General features: G+C 38.2%; 1 protein-coding gene across 2 annotated transcripts in view; it reads right to left on the bottom strand.

Annotated features, from left to right (window-relative positions):
• The window catches only part of PKHD1 (PKHD1 ciliary IPT domain containing fibrocystin/polyductin), a 427,795-nt gene that overhangs the window by 59,079 nt on the left and 353,257 nt on the right, over positions 1–15,459 (bottom strand). The window lies entirely within an intron of this gene.

Here is a 15,459-nt window from a genome sequence, read left to right as displayed (position 1 = left end):
AGAATCAGGAACTTGATAGCCATCCTGGGCATTATCTCATCATCTTGAATTTTTGTAAATTCTGGGGGCACGTAGGTGACAGGAAGGGAAAACAGGAAAAGAGTCTCATTTTCTAGTTCTTTTGTTGTATAGTTCTGATATTTAAGCACTGATTTAACCCTAGCTTTTGTCATTATCCTGACAGGATTTAGACTTTGGGAACATGACAGTTAACAAAAAAGGGAGAGACACAGTGCTTGCCTTCACAGAACTGAAGTAGTCAAGTTTCAAGTGCCTCCTCTTTTAGATGGAGTGAGCTCTTTTAGAGCTTGTGAGCAGCGTGAATACAGGTATCAGCCCCACTTCCTCTTGGTGTGACTCCCTCCCTCCCCATACACACTCATGCCTGACACCCACAGAAGGAAGAATCAGCAAAACTTCCGAGCATGTACTATATGCCAGGTCCTGAGAGTCATTCGTGCGTGCTAAGTCGTTCAGTCATGTCAGACTTTTTGTGACCCTATGAATTCCAGCCCTCCAGGCTCCTCTGTCCCTGGGATTCTCCAGGCAAGAATACTGGAGTGGGCTGCCATGCCCTCCTCCAGGGCATCTTTCTGATCCAGGGATAAAACCTGCATCTTTTATGTCTCCTGCATTGGTAGGCAGGTTCTCTATCACTAGCACCACCTGGGAAGCCCGTGAGAGTCATTCAACATGTCATATTTTATTTAATCATCATGACAAATGTAGAAGTATGCTTTTATTGCTTCCATTTTCCAAATGAAGGACTATGAAATGGCAAAGTCAGACTTTAGAAGCAGCCCAGACCGCTGAGTCACTACCGGGAGCCACCCACTCTTCTCAGGCTGATATCTGACCGGACAAAAAGTTTTTCTGTTGGTTAAAACATTGAGATTGGGGTGCCCACTCTCACCACTACTATTCAACATAGTTTTGGAAGTTTTGGCCACAGCAATCAGGGCAGAAAAAGAAGTAAAAGGAATCCAGATAGGAAAAGAAGAAGTGAAACTCTCTGTTTGCAGATGACATGATCCTCTACATAGAAAATCCTAAAGGCTCTACCAGAAAATTACTAGAGCTAATCAACGAATACAGTAAAGTTGCAGGATATAAAATTAACACACAGAAATCTCTTGCATTCCTATACACTAACAATGAGAAAACAGAAAGAGAAATTAAGGAAACAATACCATTCACCATTGCAACAAAAAGAATAAAATACTTAGGAGTATATCTACCTAAAGAAACAAAAGACCAATACATAGAAAACTATAAAACACTGATGAAAGAAGTCAAAGAGGACACAAATAGATGGAGAAATATACCGTGTTCATGGATTGGAAGAATCAATATTGTCAAAATGGCTATACTACCCAAAGCAACCTATAGGTTCAATGCAATCCCTATCAAACTACCAACGGTATTTTTCACAGAACTAGAACAAATAATTTCACAATTTGTATGGAAATACAAAAAACCTCGAATAGCCAAAGTAATCCTGAGAAAGAAGAATGGAACTGGAGGAATCAACCTGCCTGACTTCAGACTATACTACAAAGCCACAGTCATCAAGACAGTATGGTACTGGCACAAAGACAGAAATATAGATCAATGGAACAGAATAGAAAGCCCAGAGATAAATCCACGAACCTATGGTCACCTTATCTTCGACAAAGGAGGCAAGGATATACAATGGAAAAAAGACAACCTCTTTAACAAGTGGTGCTGGGAAAACTGGTCAACCACCTGTAAAAGAATGAAACTAGAACACTTTCTAACACCATACACAAAAATAAACTCAAAATGGATTAAAGATCTAAATGTAAGACCAGAAACTATAAAACTCCTAGAGGAGAACATAGGCAAGACACTCTCCGACATAAATCACAGCAGGATCCTCTATGACCCACATCCCAGAATTTTAGTAACAAAAGCAAAAATAAACAAATGGGACCTAATGAAACTTAAAAGCTTTTGCACAACAAAGGAAACTATAAGCAAGGTGAAAAGACAGCCCTCAGATTGGGAGAAAATAATAGCAAATGAAGCAACAGACAAAGGATTAATCTCAAAAATATACAAGCAACTCCTCCAGCTCAACTCCAGAAAAATAAATGACCCAATCAAAAAATGGGCCAAAGAACTCAACAGACATTTCTCCAAGGAAGACATACAGATGGCTAACAAACACATGAAAAGATGCTCCACATCACTCATTATCAGAGAAATGCAAATCAAAACCACAATGAGGTACCATTATACGCCAGTCAGGATGGCTGCTATCCAAAAGTCTACAAGCAATAAATGCTGGAGAGGGTGTGGAGAAAAGGGAACCCTCTTACACTGTTGGTGGGAATGCAAATTAGTACAGCCACTATGGAAAACAGTGTGGAGATTTCTTAAAAAGCTGGAAATAGAACTGCCATATGACCCAGCAATCCCACTTCTGGGCATACACACTGAGGAAACCAGATCTGAAAGAGCCACATGCACCCCAATGTTCATCGCAGCACTGTTTATAATAGCCAGGACATGGAAGCAACCTAGATGCCCATCAGCAGATGAATGGATGAGGAAGCTGTGGTACATATACACCATGGAATATTACTCAGCCATTAAAAAGAATTCATTTGAATCAGTTCTAATGAGATGGATGAAACTGGAACCCATTATACAGAGCGAAGTAAGCCAGAAAGATAAAGACCATTACAGTATACTAACACATATATATGGAATTTAGAAAGATGGTAATGATAACCCTATATGCAAAACAGAAAAAGGGACTCAGATGTATAGAACAGACTTGCGGACTCTGGGAGAAGGCGAGGGTGGGATGTTTCAAGAGAACAGCATCGAAACATGTATATTATCTAGGGTGATACAGATCACCAGCCCAGGTTGGGTGCATGAGACAAGTGCTCGGGCCTGGTGCACTGGGAAGACCCAGAGGAATCGGGTGGAGAGGGAGGTGGGAGGGGGGACTGGGATGGGGAATACATGTAACTCCATGGCTGATTCATGTCAATGTATGACAAAACCCACTGAAATATTGTGAAGTAATTAGCCTCCAACTAATAAAAATAAATGAAAAAAAAAAAAAAAACATTGAGGATGGGGGGGGTGCTTCTGTTAACTGGAGTTAATCACTCTGCCCTACACACTGTTCATGTTTTACCTAAGTAAATGAAGTCAATTTTAAAAGTGAATCAGGATTCAGAGGCAAAGAACAAACAGGGTCAAGGTCCCAGTTGGTTTAGAAGCAATAGTAAAAGGAAAGGGCAAAGGTCTTGACTCTCTTACTGAGACTATATCTGTCATTTAAGGAGGCTCCATTTAATAAGAGTTTAATAATAATGAATAATATTTATGTATATTAATAATTTAATAATAATAGCACAGCTTGCCTGTTCTGCAAGTTCACAGAGAATTGGCTACAGATGACTTCTGCCCTCCTAGGTGATCTCCACTTGGTAACTGGCTCAGAATTAACATGGGGGCCCTTAAAGACAGCTAAGGATTCAGAGGCTTCACTACCATCTGGAATACAAGAGTTCCAGCAGCATCCTACAGCCAAGAAAGAAAGTCAGAAGCTACAAGCAGCTAGTGTGAACTTTGAAAAAAGTTTGGAAAAAGGGAAGAGCATATTTTTAATTCCTAAAGGGTAGCTCATGTGATTTCCATTGGACCTGCTCTGTGTCAAAGGCCAATTTCCACTCATTATGATACACTGTTATATGAATATTATGATTAGACACATTCACACACTGGGCCGAAAGCAAAATTAGACCGTATCCATCACTGGGGATTCTTTTTGTTTGGATTCAAGGCTGATTTCCCCTGAAATACAGGATTTTCCAGATAAAACTAGCCACTGGTCTTTCAGGAATGGTTTTCCAGGTTAATAAGAGCTGCCTTCTGGGAAAATATTACACCCCATAATGCATCTGGTCAACCCTTTGGTGCCATTCAAATTGTTAGGGGTAAGAGTGGGAGAATTCCTTCCTGTCCTCTGAGACGATCATTTTATGCCCCCAAGCTTCAACCTCGTTATTCTTATCTTAAGGCATAATTTCAATGTTATTATTGGTCATAAAATTAACCAGGTTTTCTTCTCTTTACTTTTCCTCTTCAGCATTTGACTCCCTGACCTTCCTCAACCCAAAAGTCTATGGACTTATTATGCACTAAGTGTAGAAGTATTTCCTTTTATTTGCTTTAAATTTTCTCACTGTTCATTTCATTGAGAGCATGCTTGTTTTCATATTAGGAAATGGGGTAAAGAAAAAGAATTCCTATTACTCCTTTGAAATGTGAAAATGTTTACTCTTGTCTCCAATGATTCTAAAACTTTTCACATTTATCTCACCATCCAGAGCTTCTACTCTGCAACCTGTAGGTACGTGGTTAACCTTATAAAGCAAGATTCTTTGCCAGTTGCTCTATTGTACTCTGTGCAAACTTCACCCCATTATTTTCCAAACCAATTTCTTTGTTCTAGCTAACTGAAACTGGCAAAGAGATTTCCCTCCAAAGGTTGGCATCCACCTGTAGCAGTGGCTGCCAAAGTATTATCTTAGCAAAGACAATGAGATGATAAAAGGTGTCATTAGAAAAGGTGTTGTGATAGATCAGTAGTCTCCTGGGGTGAGGGGTGTATCTACAGTATATCCTCAACAAAATTTATCCTCAGTACAAACACCACCACACCTGCCGTGCAAACACCTTATATCATTGCATTTACCTGAGCTTCCACGTTCACAGAGCCAGAATTTCATCCATATTCCACCCACTATCCAGAATTCTATTCAAATTCCATTACACCAATCCACATCTTTTTAAGCTTCTAGAAATATTTCTGTAATACTCTTCCGGTGCTGATCACTGGCTGGCAGAATGTCTTTCATCATTTACTCTAAAGCTGAAAACCACTGGATGACAAGAATCATCAGAGATTGACTCTAAGATTGTGTTGTTCCAGATGGTTGGTCACTTTGGCTGATACCACTTAAATCTTTCTTTCCTGAATTCAGAAAGGCAGTAGAATCTTAGGGTGAAAAACCCTTTGAACAACTGATTCATGCTCCTCTTGTCAAGATGTACGATTGTCCCTCTACTTTATATGGGAAGAGAATTAGACTTTGTAATCTTTAAAACCCCACCAAAAGCTGGACTTCTTTGCAAAAATGAAAAAACAAGGTGCCTTATGTCTGACTTCATCTTCTGATCATCTTCCTCTCTGTCTCTCTGTTCAGACCATCCACCCTCTTCAGATCCTCCGACAAGGCAATCTCTCCACTCCTCTCCCAGATTAGTAATGTGGCCCATTTCTATACCTTTTTTCACTTCGCTCACATTTCCCACCTTGAAGCCCACATTGATCATGCTATCCTCACACATGCTCTCGTTGCCTCTTATGATGTTCTGCATTTTAACATTTTGTCCATGGCATTTCTCACTTCCTAACTTAGTAGATAATTCACATATCCTTTACAGGGATCATTTAGTATCTCGTCTATGGAAAGTAAGCTCCATGAAGGCAAGAATCTTAGTTTCATTTTACACTTATGTAACTCAACTGGGCCTTCCCAGGTGGCTCTGTGGTAAAGAATCCACCTGCCAATGCAGATGTGGGTTCAATCCCTGGGTTGGAAAGATCCCCTGAAGGAGGAAATGGCAATCCACTCCAGTATTCTTGCCTGGGAAATCCCATGGACAGAGGAGCCTGGTGGGCTACAGTCCATGGGGTCACAAAGAGTCAGACACAACTTAGCAACGAAACAACAAACCCAACTAACATCTTAGTCCAAAGATCTTGCTACAACCTGATGTTATTTGTGTTATCTGTAAAACAAGTAGTGGGTGAGCTTATGAATGAATAAATCAGTTAAGGCTCAACTCAGTAATATCCAAAATAACCCTGAAATTATTTTCATATTTTCAAACTGTGTGAATTAATACCCAAAACATTTTAAATCAGAACACAGAGAGTAACAAAACTCTCAGTCTGAGTTCTACAAATATGGCCTTGAGGGCCATCCACTTGAATTAATCAAAAAGTGCCACTAATTAGCTAGACTTAAGTAAGGGCTGGTGTGAGGCAATGTGACTTTTTTATGTCACATGTCACCTGGATTACATTTTCTTTCTGACATGCCAGCCATTGGTCGGGATTTGACACCATGGATTTATCTGATGAAGTGTGCAGAAAACATTGGTTTGTCAATTTCTGAGCACAATCAAGAGTCATTTTATAAGAGTGTTTCCACTTTTACTGATGTCTAGTCAAGGCTATGGTTTTTCCAGTGGTCATGTATGGATGTGAGAGTTGGACTGTGAAGAAAGCTGAGCACCGAAAAATTGATGCTTTTGAACTGTCGTGTTGGAGAAGACTCTTGAGAGTCCCTTGGACTGCAAAGAGATACAACCAGTCCATCCTGAAGATCAGTCCTGGGTGTTCATTGGAAGGACTGATGCTGAAGCTGAAACTCCAATACTTTGGCCACCTCATGAGAAGAGTTGACTCCTTGGAGAAGACCCTGATGCTGGGAGGGATTGGGGGCAGGAGGAGAAGGGGATGACAGAGGATGAGATGGCTGGATGGCATCATCAACTCGATGGACATGAGTTTGAGTAAACTCCGGGAGTTGGTGATGGACAGGGAGGCCTGGCATGCTGTGATTCATGGGGTTGCAAAGAGTTGGACACGACTGAGCAACTGAACTGACTGATTGACTGACTGACTGACTTTTACTGAAGAAATCAATACTTCAGTGTTTCAAGTATATAACAGTGTGGTTCATTAAACATAGCTCCATTTTGAGAACAAGGGGGCCTGGGTTCCTTGTTTTGCTAAAATCCACCATTATTAAACATTCTCTCAGAACTTCAAATTTACCTTCTTAAAAATAAGATTATTTTTCACTTAAATATCAAGGAATACACTTTGGAACACTTGAGTGACAAAGATTTGGTCCACTAGAAGAATCTTCTTGATAAACACTTTCGACCACAAAGCTAATATATGTTATATACACCTTATAACAAATGCTACTTTCATCTGTTAAAATAAGCCAACATGAGACTGGAAAAGAAAAAATTAGTTCTGCTATAGTGCCTAAAGTATCACAATATCATACTTTGTAGAAAAAGTCTTATCTTCTCCTTAGGTAGTTATCATGCCACACAGATTTTTAAATGTTAAAGCGATTTTTCATCTTCTGGGATCTACTTTTTAAACCTTCCATCTTCTGTAGTTATCGACTCCATGTGCCAGGCCTCTCGAAATTAGTATGTTAAGCTGAACCAACTTAATAGGAGTCACTACCCATACATAGGGCTTGTTTTCCAAAGTAAAGAAGTGTTTAGAGGAGGAAAATTATAAGCTTACCTAGGTATATTGTAAAAAAGTTTGAAAAGTAACTGAGAGCAAGTGTTGCTAATGGACAAGTACTGCTCAGGTCACAATCTGCTTTAACAGTTGTAGCAAATATGGATGACTCAAAAAGACAAAAGTGAGATTAGGTTAAATAAAGATCCCTTTCAATGTTCACATCAAAAATGATTTTATCACTCAGACATGTTCAGTTCAGTTCAGTTCAGTCGCTCAGTCGTGTCTGACTCTTTGTGACCCCATGAATCGCAGCAAGCCAGGCCTCCCTGTCCATCACCAACTCCCAAAGTTTACTCAAACTCATGTCCATCGAGTCGGTGATGCCATCCAGCCATCTCATCCTCTGTCGTCCCCTTCTCCTCTCTCCCCCAACCCTCCCAGCATCAGGGTCTTTTCCAATGAGTCAACTCTTCACATGAGGTGGCCAAAGTATTGGAGTTTCAAGCTAGCACCCCTTCAAATGGCCATACTCTGGCATCTTAGAAAGGAAACTAGTCTCTCCAGTCAAACTGCCTGCCTCAGAAAAACAAACGAACAAGCACACTCTTGTGTTTGTATTCCTGCCGCAATTATTCCTTTACCTCAATGAAAGTTTAGTCTTGGTTCTTCACCATCTCCTCACTTCCTTCCATTCTTTACCTAATGTCTCCTCCATTCCCATCAGCTCTTTGACCCTATCATCAATATTTTCAGTCTTCCCAATATCTCCTCACTTACTTTTCTCCCATGTCCACATATAAAATCCCCATCCATGACAAAGCTACGTATCAACATCCACCACTTTGGCTCTTGGCAAGTTTAAGAATTCTATAGAAGAGCACATAATTAAAAGAAAGAAAGAAAGAAAGAAACTTCCAGTTGCAAAATAAATGAGTCATGAAATGTACAATGTTGGGAATATAGTCAATTTAAGTGACATCTTTGTGGTAACATATTGTAACTAGACTTATTGAGGTGATGATTTTTGAAATGTATAGGGGAAAAGTCACTATGTTGTATAATAGGAACTAACATAGTATAGCAGGCCAATTATACTTCAAAAATAAATACTCATAGAAAAAGAGATTAGGTTTGTGGTTACCAGAGGCAAGGGGTGGAAGGGGGGAGCTGACTGAAGGCAGTCAAAAAGTACAAACTTCCAGTTATATGATAAATAAGTACTAGACATCTAATGTACTACTTGGCAAATATAATTAACACTTCTGTACATTATATATGAAAGTTTCTAAGGGAGTAAATACTAAGATTTCTCATTACAAGATAAAAGATTTTTCTGTTTCTTGAATTTTGTATCTATATGAGATGATGGATGTTCCTTAAACTCACTGTAATAATCATTTCATGACATATGTAAGTCAAATCATTATGCTGTACATCTTAACGTTAAAAACAGTGCTGTTTTTTAAAAAGTTAAAAACAATTCTATCTCAATAAAACTGGAAGAAAAAATAAAAATATATATTACAAGCATAAAAAAATGAATAAAAGCTTTTATAAGAGAACTGTATCATTTGGTGCTGTCACAAATATTTTATCTCCAACCTCAACCGAGCCTGCAGTATTAACAAATCCCTTTTCCATTCACTCAGGTTAAAGTTCTCTTCCAGTGAAGGCTTCAGCTGTCCCCATCCTCCCATCTTCATGACCAAGTCACTGGCTTCACAAATAAATCTCTCCCACATTTACTCCTAACATTTTAAAATAGTCACTCTTTTCTCTCTCCCTTGTATCTAACTCAAAGAAACAGGTATCTTCCCTCTTTCCCATGCTAATGTCTACATTGGCGACCTCAGCCCTGGCTCCTCCTTGGAAGTCACAAATTAGCCTCATCAACTACTCTTTGTCTCTTGGATCTTCAAACATCTTCCCTTCACCTGGAAGCACGTGTAAGTATCCCACCTTCTTATCTTTCCATTTACTCTCAAATTCATTGGAAAGATAATTTTAAGATATTATTTTTACTTTGCTTTATATTACTTATTAATTTTTCTCACTTTTTTTGATGGGTCTCAAAGTCACCAAAATCTACATTTTGCCCCATTCACTCTATTGATACTGTTCTCAGGGATGTTAGGAGAAGCCTAAGCCTCAGTTCCAGTTCTAAGATCCAGTTGCTTTTTTCTGATTTAATCAGAGTTGGCTTCATGATAGCATTTGTTATTGTTTTTCTTGAAATACTCTTTTGCCCTAATTCCTAGGATATCATTATCTCCTACTCTTTTTATCCCTGTTTCTCCTCAACTGCTGTTGCTTGGGAATGGGAGTTGGGGGTGAGGGAGGCTCCTTTATCCAGTGCTTTAAGTGAAGGTGTTCTTTAGGGTTTAGTTCTCGATCTTCATCTCAACACATAAGCCCCTTGGACAAGGTCACATACAAACAGAACATGAGAGAGAGAAAGGGAAAGAGAGACTGATTCATGTACTAATGGACCCCTAACTCATCATCTTTATAACAGAATTGAGTCAATTACCCTCTCTTTCAAAGCATTATACACACATCAAACACACCCACTTTTCTAAAGCCACTCTATGCCTCAGTATGAACCACATACTCATTACCTTCTACTAAGAATAATTAGAGCTAAGAAACCCAGAAAGTCCATAGCTTACTTATCCCACATCACATATGTAAGTCCATAAGGAGAGGTTCCTAAAGAATAACTTCTAAGTTATTCTATAGGCTGAAGCCTTGACTATATGCCCGAGATTGTAGGGAATGGTTTTACAAGAATTATAGCAAGTCTAATCACAATAATAAATCTAAAAGGTCTATAGTATTTTCATCTTCATCTAAACATATGGTGACTAAAGAGAAGTCCAGAAATTTGCTGAACAAATGCATGATAGAGACAGGACTCCCATCCAGCCAATCTGGCTTCAGAGTTGCTCAGTGTGTGATGCTGCCTGCAGCAGAAGCATGTGCAGCTTCATTAAGGCCTTAATGACACTGTGCAGCCACCCTCTCCTTTGTTTGTTGAAAATATTTGCAATATAATGATGGCAGACTACATGCATTGAGTGCTTACAGCGGGATCCATACCACCTTAAGTGCTCTACAAGCATTAACATTTAAATTTCACAAAGACTCTATGGCATAAGCACTACTATTACTCCATTTTACAGATGAGGGAAATGAGGCAAATATGGTCTAAGCATCTTTTCCATCTTTAAGTAGCTTAAGGAAAGTGAACACAGGACAGTCTGTTCCAAAGCCCAAGTTCTTGACCTCTCCAGCTATTTAAGCATTTTACTGGGTTTCTTAAAGTTATATTGAGTGCCAGATCCTATGCATCCTTTCTCCCACTAACACCATCGCCGAAACACTTGGCTTTGTCCTAATAACTATAGCCCTGCTGCGACGATGCTTACTTTTATCTTTTCTCCCTCTCTCTGTTTTGGCTTGTCATTTTACAGCAATGTCTGGAAATATTTTCTTTCTCAGTTTCCACAAAACTCTTCTACATTCTGTTTATTACTGGATCATCTCATTTTATTGATTTTTTTTTTCATAAGCCACACACTCCCACTACCATCAAAAAATAAAACACTTGATCCAGTTATCATTTTCTCCATATAGCCTTTTAAGTTGGTGGTAACCATACACTTTATTGTTTAAACCAAGACACTTTTGAGAGTGGATGTATTACATTTACACTGGGACAGCAAGTATGAACTTAGGTTGTTCTGGGCAAACCAGGAGGTGTGGTCCCATCCCTTCTGATGCACAGAGGACAATTCAGCTGTACAACCACATTGTGACCGAAGAGATTTCCTAGCTACCAGCTTCCCCAGTGGCAATATCATGTCTTCTTCCAACAGCCCTGGCTACAGCAGAATCAGGATTCAGCTGGGGCCTTTGAATAACAACAAGCATAAGGAAAACAATCTTGCCAAAATTTTAAAACAAAAAATGAAGAATAAAAGAATAAGCTTTAAGGTTCTAAGTCTATTATAACCAATAACAAGCAGACAGAACTGAATAAAAATAGACTTAAAAGTATTTAGTAATATTTCTTTAAATCAGCAGGGTATAAAGAACAGAGACCTTACTTCTTAAAGTCTTTCTAATAAAATCCTCAGTTTAATCTTACTGAAAACACTCATTTCTTGTTAAATAAACATTATCTAATGAACAAAGGATTTTCACAAAATCCTTTCATATCTTGTTATTCTCAAGTATAAATTAAAGCTTTTAACTTGTCTTTATAATGCAACCTCAATGTCAACCCTCTAACCTTTCTCCATAGCATTTAATACTGTTATTTCTGAAACATAAAGAATGGCCAGCTTGCCAAAAAAATTAAAAGCAGAAGAAAAAAAAGAGAGACAAAATATATAAAATGAAATACTGATTTCATAATCTATTAAATTGGTAGTGATTAAGAAATAAGCTTGACCTGTTTGACCTATTTTCAGGGTTCATTTCTATAGTCCTTCAGATTGAAAAGATGTTGAAGCTACCTGTCTCAGAAATTGATGTGGGGAATATTTTTTTCATAGATTGTAAAAATTATAACTAATAGCTATTTGACATCATTGGTTCAAAATAACAATATGAGTTTATGTGACTACCTCTGAGAAATACATTAGTTATAAATTTATAAGTTTTGTAGAGACTCTAACATGTATGGGATTCTATTAGATAACAGTTAATTCTAGAACAGAAATCTTAATCCCTTCTCTTCCCTGCTCCACTATCTGTTATACATCTGGATAAGAAAGGTAGAAGAAAAATGGCACAAACTCAAAGTGAAATTTTGAAGGAAGAAAATTTTGCCTTTGACGGTATTTCTGGTTTTAAAGCAAAAAAAAGAAAAAAAAAAAAAACCCTCTACCACTTTTGGGCTCCCAAAACTATTCTCTATTATTACAGAAGAAGAAGAAAAAAAAATTGACTATCCTTATTTGAATTTTGGTGAAAATTTGTTCTAACAAGTTGGCACTCACAGTTTGTATTTACAAGTTGAACTTTTAAACTCATTAGTGGATTTGAAAGTCTATCTTCATGTAAAAGAATTACAAGCAACAAGCTTCAAGTAGTGCTGCGATTTTTAGAAAGGGGTCTTCCCCAGTCTGCAAACTCCTAGCACTCTGAAGTAAATCTGAATTCAGTCCTGCTTTAAGGATTTGGCAGTGACAGGTAGACACCAAGTTAGCCAAGGATGCGTGTTGGTCTGTAGCTCATGGGCCTATTACTGATCCCCACGAAAGGGGGAAACGGGACTGAAGATTTTAGAAGGTGAGTTCTCAGGAGCAACACAGAAGGCCATCACAAGTACCATTCAAAGAAGCAAAAGATTTTTGGACAAAAATCATCCAAGCCAAGGACTGAGATAGCCAATCCTGTCCTCTGTGCACTTTCCCTGGACAACCCACGATGTACAATCATCTCTTAGTCCAGACACCCTACTATTTACTACCACATTGTAAAAAGTTCCTTTTCAAGATCTAGAATTCAGAGAGAGACCAATAACAGAATTTTTCTGCTCTAAAACCTCTCAACTTTGAGATCAAACAGCTAAAGAGAGGATTAGCAAACCAGAACTTAGAGGTAAAGCAAAGAACTGTCAGGGTAGGCAACAGAACCCCAGCTGGTGGGACATGTGCTCCCCAAATTGTGAGCCACCGATTGTGAGAGACGAGGAAAAACTGATGACCGATCTGTGAACACTATTTACAACAGAGAAGAGAGGAAAACAATGTTTGGTCTCACGTTTAAAAAGAAAATGGTACTAGTAATAGTCCTCTTAATAAACTGCTTTGCATGTGTGCCTAATCAAACATGCTATGAAATAACTGTAAATTGTATCATGAAATTTGTTGCTCTGCAACTTGCCTGATTATAGTAACAAATATCCTCCCTTTATGCCCGGAGCCTGATTTGAGGGTCCTTGTGAAAATCCCTCAATACATCCTCTGCATCTACCATGTTCAAGGCACTGTGCTTGATCCTAAAAACATAACTTCTGCTCTTTATAGAGTAGGGGTTCTCAATCTAGGCATGATTAACATGCTGGACTGGACAGTTCTTTGGTGTTGAGATTCTCCTGGACATTGTAGTATATTTAGCAGCATCCCTGGCCTCTACCTACTAAATGCCAGTAAGTACGATCCCCCAGTTGTAACAACCAAGTGTCTCCAGATATTGCCAAAAGGACCTTGGGGGTTAAGCATCCCAGTTGAGAAATCACTATTGTAGAAGGATTCTCTACATACCGTATCCTTAGGTTACTTACTACTCACATGGGGAAGCTGCCTCCTTAGCAAGCAAACAAATCAGCTACAACTCTGTTTATAAACAACAGCAACAGCAAATGTTCTTATTGAGCAGGAAGCCTAAAGTCCAACTCCTGGGTGTTTGTAAAAGGATGAGTTTCTCACCTGGCATTTATTTTTAAAAAGTTTTTATTAAGAAGATGTAAATGCTAAATAAATTGATGTTGATACTAAATATTGCCTATACATTTAATGTCTATCTAGGAGACAGGAAGGCAGAAAAGGATCACATTATATCAGTCAATTAAATTGTTTTATTCTTAAGGAATAAAAGCAATACATTAGAAAGAAATGGTAAAAAAAAAAAAAAGTAACTAAAGAGCTGTTAATTATCAATTATTGGTGAATGATTAGCTCTGAGACCATAGCACATAAAGCTCTGAACAGTCATCTTACAAACATGGAGAGGATAAATCATGTTTTATCTTATAAAATATAGGGCTTCTAGTAATATAAAACAGATTATATTATATGGGGTTTTTATCTAGTCATTCTTGTAGCCTCAGGGTGGAATAGAAAACTAAAATCTTTGAGAATTAGAGCAAGTATATCACAGCATTTCTTATCATTTGGGATCTAACCAGTACCATCAAAATGGCCAAAATAAAATTTGATTTTGAAAATGAACTTAACTGTACTAAAAGAAACTTCAGTGCAAGTTTCTCATCCACATCTCAACAGTGAGAATCAACACAATGTGAAACAATGGTCAAGTGCTTTATAAGAAAGATTTAAGTGTCTCTCAAAAGCATCAGATAATTACCTAAGCCAGAAGCAAGATGTTAGACTAGGCAGACTAATGATCTGATCTCAGATGGTAATTCCCATGGTTCCTGAGGAGCACAAACATCAATCATTTAATAAATATGTGGTTTCCATTGGACTCCAGACTGGGTAAAAAAAAAACTCAGTGGTGAGAAAAGCGTCCAAGTTTTCCTGGCATATCAATATTCATGTCCCTTAAAGCAAGGCTATTTCTAACATAACACATTTCTAATCTTTCTTTCAGATTCTGTTATATTAATTAATGCCAGAATAAGCACCAGAGGGAAAAATCTACATAACTGGACAATAAAGTGATGGCTTCAAACAAGATCTCACAACTCTGCTTTTTGAATAAGTATAGGAGAGTTTCCCTTTTGGTAATACTACTTTATTTCTTTTGCAAAAAATATACTGTCGTGGACTCTTCTGCCTTTCCATCATTCAGACAATTAGATCATGGCATTCAAACCCAAGGTCTCCAGCTGTGATGTGCCTGTGAAGATATCACTTGTATGTAAGTAAGAAGATACCTCTTGATTGTAAGTAAGCCTCTGTTGGTTGCTTATACCATTGCTTAAATTTTATTGACTGAGAGTTTATGTTATTTTTAAAATTATCATACAGAAATTCTTTTTCTTTTGGTGCAGGGGTCTATGAAATTCAACAGTGTATGGATTTGTGTAACTCCCTTCACAATTAGGATACAAAGCAACTCAATGATGCTCTAAAACTCCCTGTGCTACCCCATTATAATACCATTCTCACCACACCCAGACCTCTGGCAATCACTGACTTTTCCATTGTCTTTTCAGTTTTTCCCTTTCCAAAATATCACATAGTTGAAATCATAGAGTAAGTAGCCTTTTCGTACTGACTTCTTTCACTCGAATCATCCATCTTGCCTGTACCGATACGAATATGTACCAACAGTTCATGCCTTTTTATCTGAGTAGTATTATACTTCTCAGGTGGCATCAGTAGTAAAGAATCTGCCAGCCAATTCAGGAACGCAAGAGACGCGGGAAGAGA

The sequence above is a fragment of the Odocoileus virginianus genome, chromosome 27 (genome assembly GCF_023699985.2).
Source record: "Odocoileus virginianus isolate 20LAN1187 ecotype Illinois chromosome 27, Ovbor_1.2, whole genome shotgun sequence".
Lineage (NCBI taxonomy): Eukaryota > Metazoa > Chordata > Mammalia > Artiodactyla > Cervidae > Odocoileus > Odocoileus virginianus.
This window is presented reverse-complemented; position numbering and strand designations above follow the sequence as displayed.